Source organism: Trichechus manatus, unplaced genomic scaffold (assembly GCF_000243295.1).
Source record: "Trichechus manatus latirostris isolate Lorelei unplaced genomic scaffold, TriManLat1.0 scaffold00011, whole genome shotgun sequence".
NCBI lineage: Eukaryota > Metazoa > Chordata > Mammalia > Sirenia > Trichechidae > Trichechus > Trichechus manatus.
Genome location: NW_004443947.1, coordinates 18,341,552 through 18,350,553, shown reverse-complemented (window position 1 = coordinate 18,350,553; position 9,002 = coordinate 18,341,552).

Sequence of the window (9,002 nt, the reverse complement as noted above, 5' to 3'; positions counted from 1 at the left end):
CCAGGGGAAGATTGATGACAAGGACCTTCTTCCAGAGCCAACAGAGAGAGAGAGACTTCCCCTAGAATTGGCACCCTGAATTCGGACTTCTAGTCTACTAGACTGTGACAGAAAAAAACTTCTCTTTGTTAAGACCATCCACTTGTGGTATTTCTGTTTCAGCAGCACTAGATAACTAAGACAGTATGGAAACTGTTTTTTTAGACATAATGCTATTGCACTTAATATACTACAGTATAGTGTAAAAATAATTTTTATATGCACTAGGAAGCTAAAAAAAATTTCGTGACTCACTTTATTACAATATTTGCTTTATTGTGGTGGTCTAGAACCAAACCCCCAATATCTCTGAGGTATGCCTGTATAATGAAATGTGCAAAGACCTGGAGTTAGAACACCAAAAGGGAAGAATATGCTAGGCATTTCTCAGCTGAAAGAACTGAAGAAAAAAGTCAGGATTCAACTTGCAATATTGGTTCTATGGGCAGTTTTTTTTTTTTTTTTTTACTTATACTTTAGATAGTTTACAGAGCAAGCAAGATTCTCATTAAACAATTAATACACATACTGTTTTGACATTTGTTGCCAACCCCAATACATGTCAACACACTTCTCTTCTCGAACTTGGGTTCCCCATTACCAGTGTCCCAGTCCCCTTCTGCCATCGCATCCTTGCCCCTGGGCTGGTGTGCCCCTTTACTCTCATTTTATTTTATGGGCCTGTCTAATCTTTGGCTGAAGGGTGAACTTCAGGAGTGACTTCATTACTGAGATATAAGGGCATCCAGGAGCCATACTCTTGGGGTTTCTCCAGTCTCTGTCAGACCAGTAAGTCTGGTCTTTTGTTTTGTTTTTTTTTTGTGTGTGTAAGTTAGAACTTTGTTCTACATTTTTTTCCATCTCTGTCCGGGATCCTTTATTGTGATCCCTGTCAGAACAGTGGATGGTGGTAGCCAGGCAGTCTGGTGGAGATCGTGGTAGTTGTGGTCCACTAGTCCTTTGTACTAATCTTTCCCTTGTGTGTTTGGTTTTCTTCTTTCTCCTTTGCTCCAGATGGGGTCAGATCACTGGAGTATCTTAGATAGCTGCTCACAGACTTTCAAGACCCCAGACAATACTCACCAAAGTAAAATGTAGAACATTTTCTTCATAAACTATGTTATATCAATTGAGCTAGATGTTCCCCAAGACCATGGTCCCCAGAGCTCTCAGCCCAGCAATTTGGTTCCTCAGGGAGTATGGTGTGTCTATGAAGCGTCCATGACCTTGCCTTGGGCAAGAAGTGCTGGCTTCCCCAGTATTGTGTACTGTCTTACTCAGCAAAATTATCACTTAAATATTGTCTAGTTAGTGTTTATCCCTCCCCAGGCCTCCCCTCCCTCATAACCATCAAACATAGTTTCTTTTTGTGTGTAAACCTTATCATGAGTTTTTACAGTAGTAGTCTCATACAATATTTGTCCTTTTCTGATTGACTTATTTCACTTAGCATAATGTCCTCCAAATTCATCCATGTTGTGAGATGCTTCACAGATTTATCATTGTTCTTTATTGTTGCATAGTATTCCAGTGCGTGTATGTACCATAGTTTGTTTATCCATTCTTCTGTTGATGGACATCTAGGTAGTTTCCATCTTTTTGCTATTGTGAACAATACTGCAATTAACATGGGTGTGTATATGTCTATTCGTGTGATGGCTCTTATTTTTGTAGGATATATTCTTAGGATAGGATTGCTGGAACGTATGGTACTTCTATTTCTAGCTTTCTAAGAAAGCGTCATATCATTTTCCAAAATGGTTGTACCACATTCCCACCAGCAGTGCAAGAAGCATCAAAAGAAGATGAAAGTAATACACAGAGTCATTGCTCCAAAATGAATTGGTTGATGTTCAGACATTTAGGAGGTAACATATGATCAAGAACTGATGGTACTGAAAGAAGTATAAGCTTCACTGAAGGCAGTGGCAAAAAACAAGGCTCTAGGATTTGACGAAATACCAACTGAGATGTTTCAACAAATGGATGCAGAGCTGAAAGTGTTCACTCCTATATGCCAAGAAATTTCGAAGACAGCAACCTAGCCAATCCATTGGAAAAGATCCATATTTGTGCTCATTCCAATAAAAGGTGATCCTACAGAATGCGGAAATTTAAGAACAATATTAACATCACAAACAAAATTAAAAAAGTAAAATTTTGCTGAAGATCATTCAAAACAGTTGCAGCAGTACATCGACAGGGAACTTCCAGAAATTCAAGATGGATTCAGAAGAGGATGTGGAATGAGGGGTATCATTACTGATGTCAGATGGATCTTGGCTAAAAGCAGAACATACCAGAAAGTTATTTACCTGAGTTTCATTGACTATGCAAAGCTATTCGAATGTGCAGATCATAACAAATTATGGAAAACATTACAAAGAAAGGAAATTCCAGAACATTTAATTGTGCTCATGCAGAACTGTACCTAGACCAAATAGCAGCCATTCAAACAGAACAAGGGGATATTGTGTGGTTTCACATCAGGAAAGGTGTGTGTCAGGGTTGTATCCTTTCACCATACTTACTTAATCTGTATGCTGAGCAAATAATCCGAGAAGCTGGACTATATGAAGAAGAATAGGGCATCAGGATTGGAGGAAGACTCATTAACAACCTGCATTATGCAGATGACACAACTTTGCTTGCTGAAAACAAAGAGGATTTGAAGCACTTACTGATACACACTTCAGTATGGGTTACATCTTAACACAAAGAAAACGAAAGTTCTCACGGCTGGACCAATACGCAACATCATGATAAACGGAGAAAGGATTGAAGTTCTCAAGGATTTCATTTTACTTGGATTCACAATCAACACCCGTGGAAGCAGCAGTCAAGAAATCAAAGGAAGTATTGCCTTGAGCAAATCTGCTTCAAAAGACTTGTTTAAAGTGTTAAAAAGCAAAGATGACACTTTGAGGTCTAAGGTGCACCTGTCCCAAGCCATGGCATTTTCAATTGCCTCGTACGCATGCAAAAGCTGAACAACGAGTAAGGAAGGTCAAAGAAAAAATAATGCATTTGAATGATGGTATTGGCAAAGAATACTGAATATACTATGGACCGCCAGAAGAACAAATAAAACTGTCTTGGAAGAAGTACAGCCAGAATGTTCCTTAGAAGGGAGGATGGCAGAAATTTGTTTCATGTACTTTGGACATGTTATTAGGAGGGACGAATCCTGGAGAAGGACATCATGCCGTCTATATGCTGCATACCAGAAAGACACCTTAGACTTAAAGACACAAACAAGCTATAACTGAAAGTATGTAAAAAAATATATCAAGCAAACAACACTCAAAGAAGAGCAGGAGTGGAGATATTAATCTGTGGCAGAATAGACTTTAAAGTAAAATCTATCACAAAGGATAAGGAAGGACATTATATAATGATTAAAGGGTCAATACACCAGGAGGACATAACTATAATAAATATTTAGGCACCCAATGACAGGGCTCCAAAATACATAAACAAATTCTAACAGCACTGAAAGGAGAGATAGACAGCTCCACAATAGTAGTAGTAGACTTCAACATGCCACTTTCAGTGAAGGACAGAACGTCCAGAAAGAAGCTCAACAAAGACATGGAAGAGTAAATGCTACAATCAACCAACTTGATCTCATAGACATATACCGAACACTCTACCCAACAGCAGCCAAGTATATTTTCTTTTCCAACACACATGGAACGTTCTCCAGAATAGACCACATATTAGGCCATAAAGCAAGCCTTAAAAAAAATCCAAAGTGTAGAAATATTACAAAGCATCTTTTCTGACCATAAAGCCATAAAAGTAGAAATCAACAACAGAAAAAACAAGGAAAAAAAATTAAACACATGGAAACTGAACAGAACCTTGCTCAAAAACTACTGGATTATAGCAGAAATAAGGATGGAATAAAGAAATTCAGAGACTCAAACGAGAGTGAAAACACATCGTACCAGAACCTTTCGGACACAGCAAAAGCACTGCTTAGAGGTCAGCTTATAGCAATAAATGCACACATACAAAAAGAAGAAAAGGCAATAAACAAAACATTAACCCTACATCTGAAACAAGTAGAGAGCAGCAAAAGAAGCCCTTGGGCTACAGAAGAAAGGAAATAATAAGAATGAGAGCAGAATTAAATGAAATAGAGAATACAAAAATAATTGAAAGAGTTAACAAGATGAAGGCTGCTTCTTTGAAAAGATCAACAAAATTGATAAACCATTGGCTAAACTGACAAAAGAAAAAGGGGAGAGGAAGAAAATAATCCATATAAGAAATGAGATGGGTGATGTCACAACAGACCCAACTGAAATTAAAAGAATCATAACAGAATACTATCAAAAATTGTACTCTAACAAATTTCAATACCTGGAGGAAATGGACATATTTCTAGAAACTCACTACTGACAGAAATTAACACTAACAGAGATAGAACAACTAAATAAACCCAAAGCAAAAGACGAGATTAAAAAGGTAATTTAATAACTCCCAACAACAAAAAAAAGCCCTGGCCTGGATGGCTTCACTGGAGAATTCTACCAAACGTTCAGAGAAGATTTAACACCACTTCCACTAAAGGAATTTCAGAGCATTGAAAATGATGGAATACTCCAAAACTCATTCTATGAAGCCAGCATAACCCTGATACCAAAACCAGGTAAAGACACCACCAAAAAAGAAAATTACAGACCAATAACCCTCATGAACATTGACATAAAAATCCTCAACAAAATTCCAGCCAATAGAATTCAGCAACATATCAAAATAATTCACCATGATCAAGTGGGATTTATTCCAGGTATGCAGGGATGGATCCACATTAGAAAAACAATCAACGTAATCCATCACATAAATAAAACAAAAGACAAGAACCACATGATATTATCAATCAATGCAGAAAAGGCATTTGACAAAGTCCAACACCCATTCATGATAAAAACTCTCAACAAAATAGGAATAGAAGGGAAATTCCTCAATATAATTAAGGGCATTTATACAAAGCCAACAGCCAAATCTTCCTAAATGAAGAGAGTTGGAAAGCATTCCCCTTGAGAATGAGAACCAGACAAGGATACCCTCTATCACCAGTCTTATTCAAAATTGTGCTGGAGGTCCTAGCCAGAGCAATTAGGCTAGAAAAAGAAATAAAGAGCATTCAAATTGGTAGAGAAGAAGTAAAATTATCTCCATTTGCAGATGATATGATCTTGTACACAGAAAACCCCAAACAATCCACAAGAAAACTACTGGAACTAATAGACAATTTCAGCAAAGTTTCAGGATACAAGATAAACATACAAAAATCAGTTGGATTCCTTTACACCAACAAAGAGAACCTCGAAGAGGAAATTACCAAATCAATACCATTTACAATAGCTCCCAAGAAGATAAAATACTTAGGAGTAAATCTAACCAGAGATGTAAAAGATCTATACAATGAAAACTACAGGACACTACTGCAAGAAACCAAAAGAGACCTGCATAAGTGAAAACATACCTTGCTCATGGATAGGTAGACTCAACACAGTGAAAATGTCAATTCTACCCAAAGCGATCTCCAGATACAATGCAATCCCAATCCAAATTTCACCGGCATTTTTTAATGAAATAGAGAAACAAATCACCAGCTTCATATGGACAGGCAAGAGGCCCCAAGTAAATAAAGCATTACTCAAGAAGAAGAATGAAGTGGGAGGCCCCACACTACCTTATTTTAGAATGTATTATACTGCTACGAAACTCAAAACAGCCTGGTATTGGTACAAGAACAGATACATAGACCAATGGAACACAATTGAAAATCCAGACATAAATTCATCCACCTATGAGCAGCTGATATTTGACAAAGCCCCAAAGCCTGTTAATTGGGGAAAAGACAGTCTCTTTAACAAATGGTGCCAGCAAAACTGGATATCCATCTGCAAAAAACTGAAACAAGACCCATGCCTCACACCATGCACAAAAACTAACTCAAAATGGATCAAAGACTTAAATATAAAATCAAAAACAATAAAGATCATGGAAGAAAAAACAGGGACAACACTAGCAGCCCTAATACATAGCCTAAACACAATATGAACCATAAGTAACAATTCACAAGCACCAGAAGAGAGACTAGATAAATGGAAGCTCCTAAAAATCAAACATGCTCATCAAAAGACTTCAGCAAAAGAGTAAAAGCACAACGTACAAAGTGGGAAAAAAAAATTTGGCTACAACAAATCTGATTACTGTCTAATCTCTAAAATCTACCAGATACTGCAAAACCTCAACAACAAAAAGACAAATAACCCAGTTAAAAAATGGGCAAAGGATATGAACAGGCACTTCACCAAACAAGATATTTAGGAGGCTAACAGACACAAGAAGGAATGCTCACGATCATTAGCCATTAGAGAAATGCAGATGAAAACTACAATGAGATATCATCTCACCCCAACAAGGCCAGCATTAATCCAAAAAATAATAATAATAATAAATGTTGGAGAGGTTGTGGAGAGACTGGAACACTTATACCGCGTTGGTGGGAATGTAAAATGGTACAACCCCTTTGGAAATTGATTTGGTGCTTCCTTGAAAAGCTAGAAATAGAAGTACCATAAGATACAGCTATCCTGCTCCTTGGAATATATTCTAGAGAAATAAGAGCCATCACATGAATAGATATATGCACACCCATGTTCATTGCAGCACTGTTCACAATAGCAAAAAGATGGAAACAACCTAGATGCCCATCAACAGACGAATGGATAAACAAATTATGGTATACCCACCCAATGGAATACTATGCAACAATAAAGAACAATGATGAAGCTATGAAACATCTTATAACATGGAGGAAGCTAGAACTCATTATGCTGAGTGAAATTCGTCAGTCACAGAAGGACAAATACTGTATAAGACCACTATTATAAGAACTCAAGAAAAGATTAAATACAGAAGAAAACATTCTTTGGTGGTTATGAGGGTGGGGAGGGAAGGTGAGGGTTATTTACTAACTAAATAGTAGATAAGAATTATCTTAGGTGAAGGGAAGGACAGCACACACTACAGGGGAAGTCAGCACAACTGGACTAAACCAAAGCTAAGAAGCTTCCTGAATACAATCAAACTCTTTGAGGCACAAAGTAGCAGGGGTAGGGGTTTAGGGACCATGCTTTCAGGGGACATCTAGGTCAATTGGCATAAAGAAGCTTATTAAGAAAATGTTCTGCATCCTACTTTGGTGAGTGGAATCTGGGGTCTTAAAAGCTTGCAAATGGCCATGTAAGATGCATCAATTGGTCCCACCACCTGGTGTAAAGGAGAATGAAGAACACCAAAGACCCAAGGAAAGTATTAGCCCAAGAGACAGAAAGGGCCACATAAACCAGAGACCTCATCAGCCTGAGACAAGAAGAACTAGATGGTGCCCGGCTACCACCAGTGACTGCCCTGACAGGGAAGACAACAGAGGGTCCTGGATGGAGCAGGAGAAAGGTGGGGTTCAGAACTCAAATTCTTGTAAGAAGACCCTACTTAATGGTCTGACAGAGACTGGAGGAACCCCAGAAAGAAAGCCCTCTGGATTCTTTTTCAACCCAGAAATAAAACAATTTCTGAGACAACTCTTCAGACAAAGATTGGACTGGACTATGGGAAATACAGTGATACTTGTGAGGCATGTGTCTCTTAGCTCAAGTAGATACAAGAGACTAAATGGGCAGCTTCTTTCCAGAGGTGAGGTGGGAAGGCAGAGAGGGTTAGAAGCTGGTTGAATGGACATGGGGAATCAGGGGTGGAAAGGAGGAGTGTGCTGTCATAGTATGGAGGGAGCAATTAGAGTCACATAACAATGTATGTATAAATTTTTGTATGGGAGACTAACTTCAAATGTAAACTTCATCTAACTACAATAATAAAACAAATTAAAAAAATAAAGAAATAATTAAAAAAAAACAAACAAACACTGAGAATCATGGCCTAGCCAAGTTGACATTCAATCTTAACCATCACAGTCCACCTTTTGTCAACTTGGAACCTGTACACGTCTTCTAAAACCATACATAATCTCTGAATAAAGACAATTACAAAGTCATACTTATGCCTAACATGATACAACTAACATGTATACAATCGAAAATGCACTAGCTCCATTTACATCTTTATTTTATAAGTGAAGGAAACAAAAAATATTTGATGCACACATATAAACCAGAAATACTCATAACAATTATGGTCCCCATTTCTGCAACTGATCACGTGGCTGTAATTGGTATTTGGAATTGACTTCTTCCTCCACTCATTCTGTATTCCCTTTGCCCTCAACAAGCACCTCAACTGGTTGTGGTTCTTTGCCTCGTGGGGTGACCCAAACCTTCACTCCTGAGGGGTCTGGGCCATTAGTAGTCATGTTAGAATTGGGTTGCTGTAGTTTTCCATTGACTTTAATCACAGGACATGATGGTACTAAGAGATGCCTTAAGGTATCTCCTGTATTCCAGGCATAATCTTCTTTACCTCCATTATGTACTATCTATCTGATTTCCTCTTGGTAATCAAGATCAGTCACACCAGCCAGTATGGTAACTCCCATCTTTGCCTATTGATCCAGAGGCATAAGGAGCCCAAAGTGGCCAGGTTGCATTCTTAGCTTCCAGTTCAATGGAATCAGTGATGTGTCTCCAGGTGGAAGCATTCCTCCCTTTGGAACTAAGACCTCTAGACCTGCAGAGCATAAGGTCATGGGGACAGGAAGCAAAAATCTTTCGAGTGGGTCACTAGGGGTAATAGTGAGTGATGCCACTCCCATTTCCACCCCTTGATTCCTGGACCCATGAATCGTAGCTATGGGAGAAATAGCACCATATATTGAATGCTGGTTTAGAGCATATACAGCCTCTTGAAGAAGATTGCCCCAGCCCTGCAAGGTATTGCCACCTAGTTAGCACTGTAATTGTGTCTTTAGAAGGCCGTTCCATCTT